General features: G+C 38.8%; 1 protein-coding gene and 1 long non-coding RNA gene across 3 annotated transcripts in view; both read right to left on the bottom strand.

The window, feature by feature from the left end:
- The window catches only part of LOC103889090 (ribonuclease inhibitor-like), a 29,236-nt gene extending 27,214 nt beyond the window's left edge, over nt 1-2,022 (bottom strand). Inside the window, exon 1 of the mRNA XM_063721036.1 lies at nt 2,002-2,022. The gene's annotated coding sequence lies outside the window, so the exon portion shown is untranslated. The remainder of the gene's footprint in view (nt 1-2,001) is intronic.
- A 10,413-nt stretch (nt 2,023-12,435) lies between these two features.
- The window catches only part of LOC134760876 (uncharacterized), a 24,717-nt gene continuing 18,356 nt past the window's right edge, over nt 12,436-18,796 (bottom strand). For both annotated transcript variants that reach the window (XR_010138930.1, XR_010138929.1), the window contains one exon: nt 12,436-13,856. This is a non-coding gene — a long non-coding RNA (uncharacterized LOC134760876). The remainder of the gene's footprint in view (nt 13,857-18,796) is intronic.

The raw sequence follows: 18,796 nt of genomic DNA, 5'->3' as shown, positions 1-18,796 counted from the left end.
ATCCTTCAAGAGCTTTTCATTGTTCTTGGTATAAAATCCAAAATCCTCATCCTACAAGGTGTTCTCATGATCTGGGCCCTCTCTACCTCCCCTCCCTAGCCTCATTTTTTATCATTCTCCTTTTCGCTCTCTACGTTAGAGCCACACTGGCCTACTTTCAGTTCTCCAAAATGCCATGTTCTCTCTTACTTCAGGGACTTTGCACTAGCTAATCTTTCCACCTGGAACATTCTTCCTCCTGCTCTTCCCATGAAAAGCTCTTTTTCATCCTTCTGATCTCAAATATTACTTCCTAGAATTCCTAGGATTACTTCCTAGAATTCCTAGGATTTGTTTGACCACCCAATTTAAAGGAAATCCTCTCTACTATTTCCCTTCCCAGCACCATATATTTTTTTTTTTTTTTGAGACGGAGTCTTGCTCTGTCGCCCAGGCTGGAGTGCAGTGGTGCGATCTCTGCTCACTGCAAGCTCCACCTCCCAGGTTCACGCCATTCTCCTGCCTCAGCCTCCCAAGTAGCTAGAACTACAGGCGCCCGCCACCACGCCTGGCTAATTTTTTTCTATTTTTAGTAGAGACATGGTTTCACCGCCAGCACCATATTTTTACCTTTATAGCTCTTATCACAATTTATAACTGTCTGGTTCATTTACTTTTTCACTGTCTTTTCTACTATACAATAATATACATGAAGACAGGGGCCTTATCTGTCTATCTCCTTTACAATAAGTACCCTGAGTACCTGGCACTGAGCCCAGCACATAACAGACACTCAATAAATATTTATTGAATATGGCTATAAATGCTTTTGGATTACAAACAAGTTATTTATTATTGCCTATTCTGTGACAGATACTGTTAGGACCTTTTTGTACATTTCTGATTTAATTCTTACAATAATCCCATGAAGTAGGTATTACCTACATTTGATAGTTGAGGAAATTGAAACTTATAATCAGGGCCACCTTCATGAGTGTGCAGTCTGTGCAGTCACACAGGTCTCCGTGCTCAAAAGGATGTATACTTGGTTTAATGCTCTGCTATTGCTGTCTTGAAATTCTTAATATTTGACAAAGAGGTTTTGCATTTTCATTTTGTACTGTATCCCACAAATTATGTAGCCAGTGCTGCTTTACATAGCTTTAGGTAATTTGTCCAATGCTAGTAAGTGACATCAAGTACAAACTTACGTTAAGTGAATGTCTATGCCAGTATTTCCCAAATCAGGGTTCCCTGGAAAACTGTCTGCAAGACATTAATAAGTTGAGGGGACTAGACCCTCTAGTCTCTTAGAGTTTCTCAATGCTTATTAGCATATGAAAGGCTCTTGTACTAGCATATGAAACACTCTTTAACTCTCCTACAGTTGAAAAAGGCTGTTTAACTGTGTTTAACCCAAAGTTTTCTGGTCTTAAATGACTACAGAACCCTTTTCTAACAGCAAAGTTATTAATTATTGCATAACTGTTCCTAGAACTCAGTTTGGGGAATGCTAATAGAGATAAGAGTTGGCAAACATTTTCTGTAAAATTTCTTAAATAGTTTAGGCTTTTTGGTCTCTGTTGCAATTGCTCAACTCTGCCATGTTACTGTGAAAGTAGTCATAGATAATATGTAAACAAATAGCTGTATTCCAATAAAGCTTTATTTACAAAAATAGGCAACTGGTTGGGTTTGACTCACTAGCTATAGTTTGCTGGCCCTGATCTAGATAATTCCAGAAGAGGACTGGCCTTTTCTCAGAATAAAAGTTTCTACATCTAGCTCTTGACCACCACCACCAGTGGTCCTCTCAGTATTCGAATAGGTATTTGAATATTTTCTTTTTTTTTTTTTTTTTTTTTTTGGGATTAGTGCCTTTATTAAACAACAAAAAAAAAGCTAGCTCTTCTTTTCTTGCTTTTGCTCTCTTTTGCCCTTTCCCTCTCTCTCTCTTCCTCTTCTCCATGTGAGGATATAATTCAAAGACAGCCATGTTCAAATTAGGAAGTGGGCACTCACCAGACAAGAGATCTGTGCACAGTTTAGTCTTGAACTTTTCAGCTTCTAGAACTGTGAGAAAGAAATTATTGTTTAAGCCATGTAGTATATAGTATTCTGTTATAGCAGCCTGAACTGAAAAAGGGAGTAGGTTATAGAATTAAATATAAAATCTACAACTGTAAAGATTCTAGAAAAAAACAAAGTTATCTTTAACTTGACATAGACAAAGTTTTTTCTTATAGGACAAAAAAAGCACTAACCATATAAATTGATAAATTAGTCCTCATCAAACTTAAGACATTCCATTCTTCAAAAGACATTTTTAAGAAAATAAATTGATAAGCCACAGAATGAAAGAGTAGCTGTAACACAGACATGAGAAAAATTTTATGGATTGTATAAATAACTCCTACAACAACCCAATAAAATTGTTAAAAGACTTGAACACACACTTTACAAAAGAAGATATATGAATGGCAAATAAGCAAAGAAAAAAACGTCAGTGGTATCACAACACATGATTAAGTGGCTAACATTATAAAGACTGATAATAACAAATGTAGGTCAACAGATTTGGAACAATTATTACTTTCAAACATGGTAACGGAAGTACATAACAGTCCAGTTACTTTGAAGGGGTTGTTTGATGGTTTCTAATAAAGTGAAACATGTTTCTACCCTATGATTTAACAATTCTTTTCCAAGGTATTTTTGCGTGAGAAATGTACATATATGTTAAGAATGTTGTATTAGTTTGTTCTCACATTGCTCTAAGGAAATGCCTGAGACTGGGTAATTTATAAAGAAAAGAGGTTTAACTGGCTCACGATTCCACAGGCTGTACAGGAAGCATAAAAACTTCTTCTCAGCTTCTGGAGAGGCTTCAGGAAACTTAAAATCTTGGCAGGAGGTAAAAGGGAAGCGGGTACATTTTACATGGCCAGAGCAGGACCAAGAGAGAGGTGGGAGGCGCTACACTCTTTTAACAAAATCAGATCTTGTGATAACTCACTCACTCCCTATCACAAGAATAGCACTGAGGTGATGGTGCTAACCCATTCATAAGAATTCCACTCCCATGATCTAGTCACCTCCCACCAGGCCACATCTCCAACACTGGGAATTACAATTTGATATGAGATTTGATTGGGGATAGAGATCCAAACCATATAAATCTGCCCCTGGTCTTTCCCAAATCTCAATAGAAGCCCTATTTGTCGTGACAGTTTGGGGCTTTATAGTTGCCAAAAAAGCAGTGATTGTCGCCCCAGTGAATAAGAGGGAAAAATTAGAGAGGAGCGGGGCGGGGTAGGGATGGGTAGTTGGGTTCTTGGAAGATACTATTCTCAAAACAGAAAAAGAGAGTAAAATAGAAAAGACATCTACCTGTAAGCTCTTTACATGAAAACGAAGCCAGAGAATTTGAAGCACCTGTGGGAGAAAGAGTTAAAGTTAGGAGTAGCACAAATACACCTTTATACCAAAACCTGAAATGCACAGAAATTTTGCCACACTGTAACAGCCATTCATGCTGCTCCCCAAACAGAAATACAACAAAGGAAGTAAATCATCTCACATCTTTTCAAACTTACCCACAAAGGTATTTTATAGCTAATATGCAACATAAAATAAAACATAAGAATTTCCCAGCTGGGCACAGTGGCTCACACCTGTAATCCCAGCGCTTTGGGAGTCTAAGGTGGGAGGATCACTTGAGCCCAGGAGTTTGAAACCAGCCTGGGCAACATAGGGAGACCTTGTCTCTACAAAAAGTAAAAAATTAGCCAAGTATAGTGGTGTGCACTTGTGTTCCCAGATACTTGGGAGGCTGAGCCAGGAGGATCACTTGAGTCTGGGAAGTCAAGGCTGTAGTGAACTGTGATTGCATCACTGCACTCTAGCTTGACTGACAGAGTGAGATCCTAACTCTTAAAAAAAAGAATTTCCCTTATGCATATATTTAGCTGTGGGTATTTTAATTTATATCATCAGTAAGGAAAATTTTAGGCATGAGCTTAAAGATACATACATTATTTGAAGCGATTGTTTTCTGCTATTTTCTTTCCACTGAATATTACCCTCTTGCTTCTGTTGTGGCTTCCTTTGAGCCTAATTTGCTAATGGGAAAGAACAGGGCTTTGCTGAATATGAATTTGATAGATATATAAGATATATATGATGACCTACATTCAAATACATATTTTACACACACTCAATCCAGATACTTTACATATAGATATATAAATAAGAATACACAAGCACACACACAACTCCACATTTCTATAATTGTTTACTTCTTGCACACTTTTAAAAGCAAGAGTAAGATTTAGAGTTGGGAAGAAGTTGTGACTACATGGGTGCTAACAGGTGAATGGGAAGAAGCAGGGTATGGATGGGCAGACATTAGACTGTCACAGAAATGAGCAGGCAAGTGAGTGATCTGTTGAGAATAACTGGTTTCTGTTCCCCACAACTAAACATTCCTTGGATTTCAGGAATCAGCCACAAGAGGCAGGACTCCAGCAATCTTCACTCTTTGTTCTTCTGTGCTGTCTCCTGTGAAAAGCTATGGTTACATTAAAGGAAGAGACTTGGAGTCTTTTATAATTGTAAATGTTTGGGGGATTATGGAAAACAACAGAAACCACAGTTGCCTCTTCTCTGTCTTTCTTTATCCTTATTTTAGGCAACACAAAAATTGTGGAGACAGTTTCAAGAGATTAATGGGTAAATACTGTATCCAAGTAATTCACATCTAACAAAATTTTAAAGTTTCAGAAGAATCTCAAAGGGTATGAGGAAAAGAAACAGGAGAAAGAGAATGAATAGGCTTACCTAGTATATACCCTTTCTTACTTCATTCAGTTACTCACCATTCTCTCCAGACAATAAACTCCAGGTACAAGCAAGTTCCATATATTTTCTTTTCTTCTGATTGTTCATCCTGGCAAATCAGGAAGACCATAATCCAGAACAGCAACGATGACTATAAGGCCTAGTGGATGCTCAGAGTAAAAAAGTAACTCAAGACTCTTCATTCAAGGCATTAGAGAGCTGGAGAAAAGAGAAGGCCCAATAACCAAGCAGACAGCTGAGGTAGCACCCTGGGGAATCACATGAAGACAGACCAAAACTAACCGTCTTCAACTTGAAGAGAAAAAAAAGCTGAAAGAGGATAGAATGTGTATAAAGTTTTGAAGGGTACAAATATAGAGAATGTCAAATTGGGCTCTGAATTGAGTCACTAAGAGAAGTATAGGAATTAGGTAGCATACTTCTAATGTCTGAGATTAAGAGAAGTAAGAATGACGATGTCCTTCCACAACATATTTTTGGTGCCATCAATAAAGGGAGAATTCTAAGACTACAGATTTGAATACTGTGGTATAAGAGAAATAATCTAAAGAATCAGAAGACCTGGGTCCTAGCTCCATTTCTATCCATCCATGGACCTCGAATAAGATTCTTCTCCTTTCTGGGAGAAGGGTCTGCTTTACTATTTTCAAAATGGTTCAAGGAATGTTAGACCAGGTTTCTTTCCGGGTTTACCACTGTAAGATCAGTAGTTCTCAGTCCTAGCTACACATTAGAATCTTGAAATATTACTCATCTCCTTCTAATATATTTGATAATTTACTTATGTATTATGCTTATCGTTCTTTGTTAGTCTTTCCCACCCAAACTGAATTACTGGCCCCTTTCTCAACCTTTGTCATGAACTTTGCCAATCCACACAGAAAAAAGAGCTTATTTTCCTACCTCCTGTCTTTGAGCTCAGTCATGAGACTTTGGTTAATGGAGTGAACCCAGAGTTGGACATGTCATCTCTTATGATTCATGAAAGAAGCCACAGAGAAACGAGACCCAGCTAGTTCACTGGTCTAAGGAGGATGAGAAATACATGAAGCAGAGCCACCATAGCTTACCCACAGTACTGCGGCAAGGAAAGTACAGTGACCTCAGCCTGAATAAAGTTACCCAACAGAGCCCTCTTTAATCATCTGAGTCCCAGCTGGCCTCCAGATCTGTGAAGATAAATGCTTAATAAGTGATTAATTTTTCATGCCACGGAAATTTTGTGGTTGTTGTTACACATCACTGTGGCAATAGCTAACTGATACATCCTGCTAGAATGTAAATGCCTAGGAAGTGTTTGGCACAGAGTAGACATTCATTAAATATTTATCAAATAAATTGAATGAGTGAATAGCTTTTAAAAAACCCAATGACTTGTCCACATTACTGTTAAATTATATCAGAATCTTTGATGATGAGGCTCAGCATCATTTTTTTAAAACTTCCCAGGTGATACTAGTACAAAGCCAGAGAAGAGAGCCACTGTTATAAGATTTGGTTATTTTTGTTAGAGAAAAGTGTGTGTTGGTGAAACATATAAGCCTTAGAATCAAGCAAATGTCTTCAAGTACTGACTCTACCACTTACTGACTGTGTGACAACCAGGAAATTAATATTTCCAGGTCTTAGTTTTATCAGTTAGGTAGGGATAATGATGGTACTTTCTGTATAAGGTTTTATTAAGATTAAATGAGATAATGTAAAGTATTCAGCACATTGCATGCTACACAGTAGGGGCTCAAGAATCCTAAACCATAGCTAATGTTTGTGTTGCTGTACCATTTTATATAGAGTAGAAATTTTTTTAAATTCTGGTAGACCTTACTTAAGTCCCATTTCTACCCTTTTTAGCAACATGACCTTGAGTAAATTACTTAAACTCTCTGAGATTTCGGTAACCAAACTGTAAAATGTGGTTGATAATAATACCTACCTCGTTAATTTGTTGTGAGGATTAAATAAGATGATACTCATAAAACACTCAACACAGGCCCAGGTGCAATATAAATGATAAATGTTACAGAAACAATAAGATGGCATTTATTGTAACTTTGACAGAAAGATGTTACATTCCATTAAAATCTCCACATAACAAGTTCATTCTTATGAAATGGAATGTTCTCAGCACAGTGTTATAGTCCCATACCCTACACTCTTCCCAATCTCTAGGAATATTTTTTTGCACTCCCCAAAATAGGAACAATCTTCCAGCTACAATTACTGTGTAGTAAGTGCTCCTGCCCTTGGGCAACAGAGCTGGAGGGCTGTATGGCCTCTCACTCTCTTTCTGGGCAATGCCCATTATTTCAGTTATCTTTATGATTCCCAATCGTTTATCCCAGTCCAGCCCTCTCCTCTGAGATTCAGACTTATATATTTAAAGGTTTACTCAACATCTCCACTTGGATGTTGACACCTTGCTTTTTTGTCACCTTTGGTAACTATTGCTTGGTTTGTCCAGCATTCTTTCACTGACCTTGTTCTGATGAAAGATCCCATCCCTCTTAGTGAAATAATCAGATTCCCCATCCTTGAATTTTTAATCCTGACTGGGGACTATACAGACTGAGGTTCTGCTACCTAAATGTCTCAAGCTTGATGGTTCCTGACCTTCCTGAGGCCTTGTTTTTCAGCATGTCAATTTAGATTTGAGTAATTCCAGTATCCTTCTAAATATTCCTTTTTGTTTAAGTTATGCAAAATCAATTGCTGTGGTCTGCAACTAAAGAATTCTGATTTAAAAATTATACCACAGAGCCAGTTACAATCACCAGACATTTGGAGGGAATTATGAGGGGCATTTTATAACCGGTTATTAGTCTCGGCTAGACTAAAGGCTGTGAGGTGGCCCAAATTCCAGGATAGGAAAATAGTATCCATTGTTTTAGGATTTCCACCAATACATATCAGATATTTATACAAAGTACTAAAAGGTACCCTCTTCAAGAAGACAAATCATACTGAGATGTGTCCTCTAAGTAGTTGAACTACAAAATGGTGAAATGGTGCTCTCTTCTCTTGGATGGGGCAGGACCAAACTAGGATATATAAGTTAGAGAGCAGAGTATGGGTTAATGCAGTCCCCATTCACACTCTTGGTCCTGTGCCTTTTAAGTCAACAAACTGAAAAACCTTATATGGTGACTCTATATGGTATGCATGCAGCCAAAAATAGGGGAAAGAAATGCTACAATTTTTTCCAACCTTTATTAAGATATAGCTGAAAAATAAAAATTGTGTATATTTAAGATGTACAATGTGATGATTTGATATATATACATACACATTGTGAAATGATTACCACAATCAAGCTAATTAGCACATCCATCACCTCACATTTGGTATGGTTTGGATGTTTGTCCGCTCCAAATCTCATGTTGAAAGGTAATCAGCAGTGTTGGAGGTGGGGCCAGGTGGGAGGTGTTTGGATCATGGAGGTGGGTACCTCATGAATGGCTTAGGTCCATCCCCTTGATGATAAATTAGTTCTTGCTCTGAGTTCACATGAGATCCGGTTATTCAAAAGAGTGTGGCACCTCCCCCTGTCTTCCTCTGGTTTTCGCCATTTGATGAGATTGCTCCCCCTTCTCCTTCTGCCATGATTAGAAGCTTCCTGAGGCCCTCATCAGAAGCAGATGCTGGCATCATGCTTCCTGTACAGCCTGCAGAACCAGGAGCCAATTAAACCACTTTTCTTTATAAAACACCCAGCCTCAGGTATTTCTTTACAGCAATGCAAGAACAAACTGATATAGAAAACTGGTACTGAGGTTGGGGTATTAATATGAAGTTACCTGAAAATGGGGAAGCAGCTTTGGAACTGGGTAATGGGCAGAGGCTAGAAGAGTTTGGAGGTCTCAGAAGATAGGAAAACGAGGGAAAGTTTGGAACTTCTTAGAGACTGGTTAAGTGGTTGTAATCAAAATGCTGATAGAAATATGGACAGTGAAAGCCAGGCTGATGAGGTCTTAGATGGAAATGAGGAAGTTATTGGGAACTGGAGGAAAGGTCACCCTTGTTATGCCTTATCAAAGAGCTTGGCTACATTGTGTCCAGGTCCTAAGGAACTGTGGAAGGTTGAACTTAAGAGTGAGGACTTAGGGTACTGGTGGAAGAAACTTCTAAGCAGCAAAGCATTCAAGAAGTGGTGTGGCTGTTTCTAACAACCTATGATCCAATATGGGAGCAATGGAATAACTTAAGGTTGGGATTCACATTTAAAAGCAGAGTCCAGATGTTTAGAAAATGTGCAGCCTGGCCCTGTGGCAGAGAAAGAAAAGTATTCTCAGGGGAAGAATCCAAGCAGGCTGCACAGCAACCACTTGCTAGAGAGCTTAGCATGACTCAGAAGAGAGCCAAGTGGTAATATCCAACACAATGGGGAAAAGGCCTCAAAGGCATTTTAGAAGTCTTTGGGACAGCCCCTCCCATCGCAGTCCCAGAAGCCTAGTAGGAAATAATGGTTTAGGGGGCCAGGCCTGGGGCACCACTGGCTTGTGCAGCCTCAGGACACTTCACCACCCATCCAAGCCCCTCTAGCACCAGCTCAAAGGGCCCCAAGTACAGCTCCAGCCACTGCTTCAGAAGGTACAAGCCATAAGCCTTGGCAGCTTCTATGTAGTGTTAAGTCAGCCTAGGTGGCAGAGTGAGACCCTGTGTTTAAAAAAAAAAACAAAGAAGGAATGAAGTACTGATACATGTTACACACAGGTGACCCTTGAAAACTTTATGCTAAGTGACAGAAACCAGAAACAAAAGGCCACATATTGTGAAATTCCATTTATATGAAATATCCAGAATAGGCAAATCCATATAATCAGAAAGTAGATTCATGGTTGCCAGAGGCTGCGGTGGGGGAAGGAAGAATTGCTAGTGATTGCTAACAGGTATAGGGTTTCTGTTTGGGGTGTTGAAAATATTTTGGAACTAGATAGTTGTAATAGTTCCACAGCATTGTGAATATACTAATACCACAAAAATGTACACTTCAAAAAAGAGGTAAATTTTATGGTATGTGAATAAAATCAAACAATATCAAATAAATAAAATCCATAAAAATGCAATTGTAAAAGAAAATGGGAAAGTGGAAACAACCCAAATGTCCATCAGTGGAGGAATGGATAAACAAAATGTGGTCTATACATATAATAGGCTATTATTCAGCCTTAAAAAGAAGGAAATTCTGACACATGCTACAACATAGATAAACCTAGAAGACACTATGCTAAGTGAAATAATCCAGACATAAAATGGCAAATATTGTGTGTTTACACTGATATAAGTTACCTAAAGTAGTCAAATTCAGAGACAGAAAGTTACGAGGGGCTTGAGGAAAAGGGTAATATGGAGTAATTGTTTAATAGTTGTGAACTTTCAGTTTGAGAATGGAGTAATTGTTTAACAGTTGTGAACTTTCAGTTTGAGAATGAAAAGGTTCTGGAAATGGATGGTGGTGATGATTGAACAACAATGTAAATTTACTTAATCCCAGTGAACTCTACACTTAAAAATGGTAAAAATGTCAAATTTTATGTTATGTATGTTTTACCACAATAACAATAATAGGCAATTGAAAAAGAAATGAAAAAAATACCATTTATAATAGCCAAAAATAAAATTAAATACCTAGAATTAACCAAAGAAGTGAAATATCTTTACAATGAAAACTATAAACGCTGATGAAAGAAATTGAAGAGGGCACCAAAAAAGGAGAAAATATTCCATGTTCATGGATTGGAAGAATCAATATTGTTAAAATGCCCATATTACCCAAAGCAATCTACAGATACAACACAATCCCTATCAAAATACCAATTACATTCTGCACAGAAATAGAAAAAACAAACCTAAAATTTATATGGAGTCATAAAAGACCCAGAATAGCCAAAGCTATACTGAACAAAAAGAATAACACTGGAGGAATCATATTACCTAACTTCAAATTACACTACAGAGCTATAGTAACCAAAAGGGCATGGTACTGGCAAAAAAAACAAAAAAACAAAAAAACAAAAAAAAACAGACACATAGACCAATGGAACAGAATAGAGAACGCAGAAAAATATCCATTCACCTACAATGAACTCATTTTCAACAAAGATGCCAAGAATATACATTGGGGAAGACAGTCTCTTCAATAAATAGTGCTGGGAAAACTGGATATTCATATGCAAAAAAATGAAACTTGATTCCTATCTCTTGCTTTATACAAAAATAAAATCAAAATCAATTAAAGAATTAAATCTAAGACCTCAAACTATGAAAACACTAAAATAAAACACTGGGGAAACTGTTCAGGACATTGGTCTGGGCAAAAAATTTCTTAAGTAATACCCCACAAGCACAGGCAACCAAAGCAAAAATAGGCAAATGGGATCACATCAAGTTAAAAAGCTTCTGCACAGCAAAGGAAACAACAAAGTGAAGACACAACCCACAGAATGAAAGAGAATATCTGCAAACTATTCATCTGACAAGGGATTAATATGCAAAATGTACAAGGAGCTGAAACAACTCAATAGGAAAAAAAGCAAATAATCTGATTTTTAAATGGCTAAAAGATCTGAATAGACATTTTTCAAAAGAAAACATACAAATGGCAAATAGACATATGAAAAGGTGCTCAACATCACTGATCATCAGAGAAATGCACATCAAAACTACAATGAGATATCATCTCACCTCCATTAAAATGACTTCTGTCCAAAAGACAGGCAATAACAAGTGCTGGAGAGGATGTGGAGAAAAGGGAATCCTCGTACACTGTCAATGGGAATGTAAATTAGTACCACTAACAAAAACAGTTTGGAAGTTCCTCAAAAGTCCAAAAATAGAGCTACCATATGATCTAGCAATCCAATTGCTTGGTATATACCCAAAAGAAAGGAAATCAGTATATCAAAGTGATATCTGTACTCTCATGTTTATTGCAGCACTGTTCACAACAGCCAAGATTTGGAAGCAACATTAAGTGTCCATTAACAGACAAATGGATAAAGAAAATGTAGTACACATCACAATGTAGTCCTACTATTCAGCCACGAAAAAGAAAAGAGATCCTGTCATTTGCAACAACATGGATGGAACGGGAGGTCATTATGTTAAATGAAATAAGCCAGACACAGAAAGACAAACATCGCATGTTCTCATTTATTGTGGTATCTAAAAATTAAAACAATTGAATTCATGGAGATAGAAGGCAGAAGAATGGTTACCAGAGTCTGGGAAGGGAAGGTGGTTAATGGGCACAAAAAAATTGATAGAATGAATAAGATCTAGTATTTGATAGCACAACAGGCTGACTATAGTCAATAGCAATTTAATTATACTTTTTAAAATAACTAAAAGAGTATGATTGGATTGTAACATAAAGGATAAATGCTTGAGGTAATGAATACCCTATTTAATCTGATGTGATTATTAAACATTGCATGCCGGTATCAAAATATCTCATGTGCTAGATAAAAATATACACCTACCATGTACTGGCAAAAATTAAACATTAAGAAAAATAAATAAAAAATAAAAATAATTAAGATGAAATTAATAATTACTGAAATAGAAAACAAACAATAATAGAACCATGGAGTAGATCGATAAGAGGAAATAATATTTATTTGAAAAGACTAATAGAATACAAAAGTTTTTGGCAAGTATGATTTCAAAAATAAAGAAGGCACAAATTAACATTAAAATATGAAAGGGTATAATGTGGGTGGGCCTGATACTATCAATTGAAGGCTTTAATAGAACAAAGACTAATCTCCCCCAAGCAAGAAGGAATTTTGGAGTACAGACAAGATGGCCAAATAGGAACAGCTCTGGTCTGCAGCTACCAGCGAGACCAACGCACAAGGCAGGTGATTTCTGCATTTCCAACTGAGCTACTCAGTTCATCTCACTGGGACTGGTTAGGCAGTGGATGCAGCCCACAGAGTGCAAGCAAAAACAGGGTGGGGCATCGCCTCACCCAGGAAATGCAAGAATCCAGGGGACCTCCCTCCCCCAGCCAAGGGAAGCCATGAGGAACTGTGCTACCCGGCCCGGATACTACGTTTTTCCCCATGGTTTTTGCAATCTGCAGATCAGGAGATTCCCTCACGTGCCTATACCACCAGGGCCCTGGGTTTCAAGCACAAAACTGGGCAGCTGTTTGGGCAGACACCAAGCTAGCTGCAGGAGTTTTTCCATATCCCAGTGGCGCCTGGAACCTCAGTGAGACAGAACCATTCACTCTCCTGGAAAGGGGGCTGAAGCCAGGGAGCCAAGTGGTCTCTCTCAGCGGGTCCCACTCCCATGGAGCCCAGCAAGCTAAGAACCACTGGCTGAAATTCTCGCGGCTGGCACAGCAGTCTGAAGTCAACCTGGGACGATCTAGCTTGGTGCGGGGAGGGGTGTCCGCCATTACTGAGGCTTTAGTGTTTGGTTTTCTGCTGACACTGCTAAGGAGGCTGGGGGGTTTGGGCTGGGTGGAATTCACCACAACGTGGCAAAGTGGCTGTGGCCAGACTGCTTCTCTAGATTCCTCCTCATGGGGCAGAGCATCTCTAAAGTAAAGGCAACAGCCCCAGTAAGGGGCTTATAGATAAAACTCCCATCTCCCTAGGACAGAGCACCTGAGCACCTGAGGGAAGGGGTGGATGTGGGCGCAGTTTGAGTGGACTTAAACTTTCCTGCCTGCCGTCTCTGAAGAGAGCAGCTGATCCTGACGAGGATTCTTCCAGCACAGCACTCGAGCTCTGCTAAGGGACAGAACTGCCTCCTGAAGTGGGTCCCTGATGCCCACGCCTCCTGACTGGGAGAGGCCTCCCAACAGGGATCAACAGACACCTCATACAGGAGAGCTCTGGCTGGCATCAGACCTGTGTCCCTCTGGGACGAAGCTTCCAGAGGAAGGAGTAGGCAGCAATCTTTGCTGTTCTGTGGCCTCCACTGGTGATACTGCTGTTCTACAGCCTCCACTGGTGATACCCAGTTGAACAGGGTCTGAAGTGGACCTCCCACAAACTGCAACAGACCTGCAGAAGAGAGGCCTGACTGTGAGAAGAAAAACTAACAAACAGAAAGCAAAAGCATCAACATCAACAAAAAGGACCCCCACACAAAAACCCCATCCAAAGGTTATCAACCTCAAAGATCAAAGGTAGAAAAATCCACAAAGATGAGGAAAAACTGGTGAAAAATGCTGAGAATTCCAGAAACCAGAATGCCTCTTCTCCTCCAAATGATCACAACTCCTCTCTAGCAAGGGCATAAAACTGGATGGAGAATGAGATTGACAAACTGACAGAAATAGGCTTCAGAAGGTGGGTAATAACAAACTCCTCTGAGCTAAAGGAGCATGATCTAACCCAATGCTAGGAAGCTAAAAACCTTGATAAAAGGTTACAGGAATTGCTAACAAGAATAACCAGTTTCAAGAAAATCATAAATGATCTGATGGAGCTGAAAAACACAGCATGAGAACTTCGTGAAGCATACACAAGTATCGATAGCTGAATCAATCAAGCAGAAGAGAGGATATCAGAGATTGAGGATCAACTTACTGAAATAAGGAGTGAAGACAAGATTAAAGAAAAAAGAATGAAAAAGAACAAACAAAACCTCCAAGAAATATGGGACTATGTGAAAAGACCAAACCTACGATTGATTGGGGTCCCTGAAACTGATGGGGAAAATGGAACCAAGTTGGAAAACACACTTCAGGATATGATCCTAGAGAACTTCCCCCACCTAGCAAGACAGGCCAACATTCAAATTCAGGAAATACAGAGAACACCATTAAGATACTCTTCGAGAAGAGCAACCCCAGACACATAATCATCAGATTCCCCAAGGTTGAAATGAAGGAAAAAATGTTAAGGGCAGCCAGAGAGAAAGGTCAGGTTACCTACAAAGGGAAGCCCATCAGACTAACAGCTGATCTCTCTGCAGAAACCCTACAAGGCAGAAGAGAGTGGGGGCCAATATTCAACATTCTTAAAGAAAAGAATTTTCAACCCAGAATTTCATATCCAGCCAAACTAAGCTTCATAAGTGAAGGAGAAATGAAATCCTTTACAGACAAGTAAATGCTGAGAGATTTTGTCATCACTAGGCCTGCCCTAAAAGAGCTCCCGAAGGAAGTACTAAATATGGAAAGGAACAACCGGTACCTGCCACTGCAAAAACATGCCAAATTGTAAAGACAATCGATGCTAGGAATAAACTGCATCAACTAACAGGCAAAATAAAGAGCTAGCATTATAATGACAGGATCAAATTCACACATAACAATATTAACCTTAAATGTAAATGGGCTAACAGACTGGCAAACTGAATAAAGAGTCAAGACCCATTGGTGTTCTGTATTCAGGAGACCCATCTCATGTGCAAAGACACACAGAGGCTCAAAATAAAGGGATGGAGGAATATTTACCAAGCAAACGGAAAGCAAAAAAAAGCAGGAGTTGCAATCCTAGTCTCTGATAAAACAGACTTTAAACCAACAAAGATCAAAAAAGACAAAGAAGGGCATTAAAGAAGGGTAAAGGGATCAATTCAACAAGAAGAGCTAACTATCCTAAATATATATGCACCCAATATAGGAGCACCCAGATTCATAAAACAAGTTCTTAGAGAACTACAAAAAAACTTAGACTCCCACACAATAATAGTGGGAGACTTTAACACCCCACTGTCAATATTAGACAGATCAATGAGACAGAAAATTAACAAGGATATTCAGGACTTGAACTCAGCTCCGGACCAAGCAGACCTAATAGACATCTACAGAACTCTCCACCCCAAACCAACAGAATATACATTCTTCTCAGCACCACATAGCACTTATTCTAAAATCGACCATGTAACTGGAAGTAAAACACTTCTCAGCAAATGCAAAAGAATAGAAATCATAACTCTCAGACCACAGTGCAATCAAATTAGAGCTCAGGATTAAGAAACGCACTCAAAACCACACAACTACATGGAAACTGAACAACCTGCTCCTGAATGACTGCTGGGTAAATAACAACACGAAGGCAGAAATAAAGAAGTTCTTTGAAACCAATGAGAACAAAGACACAACATACCAGAATCTCTGGGACACAGCTAAAGCTGTGTTAAGAGGGAAATTTATAGTACTAAACGCCCACATTGGAAAGCTGGAAAGATCTGAATTCGACACCCGAACATCACAATAAAAGAACTAGAGAAGCAGCCAGGTGCGGTGGCTCATGCCTGTAATCCCAGCATTTTGGGAGGCTGAGGCAGGCAGATCACGAGGTCAGGAGATCGAGACCATCCTCGCTAACACAGTGAAACCCCGTCTCTATTGAAAGTACAAAAAAATTAGCCAGGCATGGTGGCAGGCGCCTGTAGTCACAGCTACTCAGGAGGCTGAGGCAGGAGAATGGCATGAACCCAGGAGGTGGAGCTTGCAGTGAGCCGAGATCATGCCACTGCACTCCAGCCTGGGCTGGACAAAGCAACACTCCATTAAAAAAAAAAAAAAAAAAAAAAGAACTACATAAGCAAGATCAAACAAATTTAAAAGCTAGCAGAAGACAAGAAATAACTAAGATCAGAGCAGAAGAGAAGGAGATAGAGACACAAAAAACCCTTCAAAATATCAATGAATCCAGGAGCTGGTTTTTTGAAAAGATTAACAAAATAGATTAACCACTAGGCAGCCTAATAAAGAAGAAAACAGAAGAATCAAATAGACACAATAAAAAATGATAAAGGGGATATCACCACTGATCCCACAGAAATACAAACTACCATCAGAGAGTACTATAAACACCTCTATGCAAATAAACTAGAAAATCTGGAAGAAATGGATAAATTCCTGGACATATACACCCTCCCAAGACTGAACCAGGAAGAAGTCGAATCCCCGAATAGACCAATAACAAGTTCTGAAATTGAGGCAATGATTAATAGCCTACCAACCAAAAGAAACCCAGGACCAGACGAATTCACAGCCGAATTCTACCAGAGGTACAAAGAGGAGCTGGTACCATTCTTTCTGAAACGATTCCAAACAATAGAAAAAGAGAGACTTCTCCATAACTCATTTTATGAGGCCAGCATCATTCTAATACCAAAACCTGGCAGAGATAGAACAAAAAAGAGAAAATTTCAGGCCAATATCCCTGGTGAAGATCAATGCGAAAATCCTCAATAAAATACTGGCAAACTGAATCCAGTAGCACATCATGAAGCTTATCCATCACAATCAAGTCGGTTTCATCCCTGGGATGCAAGCCTGGTTCAACATATGCAAATCAATGAATGTAACCCATCACATAAACAGAATCAATGACAAAAACCACGATTATCTCAACAGATGCAGAAAAGGCCTTTGATAAAATTCAACATCCCTTCTTGCTAAAAACTCTCAATAAACTAGGTATTGATGGAATATATCTCAAAATAATAAGAGATATTTATGACAAACCCATAGCCAATATCATACTGAATGGGCAAAAGCTGGAAGCAGCCCCTTTGAAAACAGGCACAAGACAAGCATGCCCTCTCTCACCACTCCTATTCAACATAGTACTGGAAGTTCTGACCAGGGCAATCAGGCAAGAGAAAGAAATAAAGGGTATTCAATTAGGAAAAGAGGAAGTCAAATTGTCTCTGCTTGCAGATGACATGACTATATATTTAGAAAACCCCATTGTCTCAGCCCAAAAACTCCCTAAGCTGATAAGCAACTTCAGCAAAGTCTCAGAATACAAAATCAACGTACAAAAATCACAAGCATTCCTATACACCAATAATAGACAAGCAGAGAGCCAAATCATGAGTGAACTCCCATTCACAAATTGCTAAAAAGAGAATAAAACACTTAGGAATATAGACGTGAAGGACCTCTTCAAGGAGAACTACAAACCACTGCTCAAGAAAATAAGAGAGGACACAAACAAATGGAAAAATATTCCATGCTCATGGATAGGACAAATCAATATCATGAAAATAGCCATGCTGCCCAAAGTAATTTATAGATTCAATGCTATTCCCATCAAGCTACCATTTACTTTCTTTGCAGAATTAGAAAAAAACTACTTTAAATTTCATATGGAGCCAAAAAAAGAGCCTGTATAGCCAAGACAATCCTAAGCAAAAAGAACAGAGCAGGAGGCATCAGGCTACACAACTTCAAACTATACTACAAGGCTGCAGTAACCAAAGCTGCATGGTACTGGTACCAAAACAGATATATAGACCAATGGAACAGAATAGAGACCTCGGAAGTAAGACCACACATCTACAATCATCTGATCTTCAACAAACCTGACAAAAACAAGCAATGGGGAAAGGATTCCCTATTTAATAAATGGTGCTGGGAAAACTGGCTAGCCATATGTAGAAAGCTGAAACTGGACCCTTTCCATACACCTTATACAAAAATTAACTCAAGATGGATTAAAGACTTAAATGTAAAACCAAAAAGCATATAAACACTAGAAGAAAACCTAGGCAATACCATTCAGGACACAGGCAAGGGCAAACACTTCAAGACTAAAACACCAAAAGCAATGGCAACAAAAGCCAAAATTGACAAATGGGATCTACTTAAACTAAAGAGCTTCTGCACAGCAAAAGAAACTATCATCAGAGTGAAGAGGCAACCTATGGAATGGGAGAACATTTTTGCAACCTATCCATCTGACAAAGATCTAATATTCAGAATCTACAAGAACTTAAACTTGTAAAACATTTCTTAAAAATGTACAAGAAAAAAACAACCCCTTCAAAAAGTGGGCAAAGGATATGAACAGACACTTCTCAAAAGAAGACATTTATGCAGCCATCAAACATATGAAAATAAGCTCATTATCACTGGTCATCAGAAAAATGTAAATCAAAACCACAGTGAGATACCATCTCATACTAGAATGACGATAATTAAAAAGTCAGGAAACAACAGATGCTGGAGAGGATGTGGAGAAATAGGAACGCTTTT

This window comes from Pongo abelii, chromosome X (genome assembly GCF_028885655.2).
Source record: "Pongo abelii isolate AG06213 chromosome X, NHGRI_mPonAbe1-v2.0_pri, whole genome shotgun sequence".
Classification (NCBI taxonomy): Eukaryota; Metazoa; Chordata; class Mammalia; order Primates; family Hominidae; genus Pongo; species Pongo abelii.
Note: the sequence above shows the minus strand (reverse complement) of the source record. Positions and strands in the feature narration are given on the sequence as shown.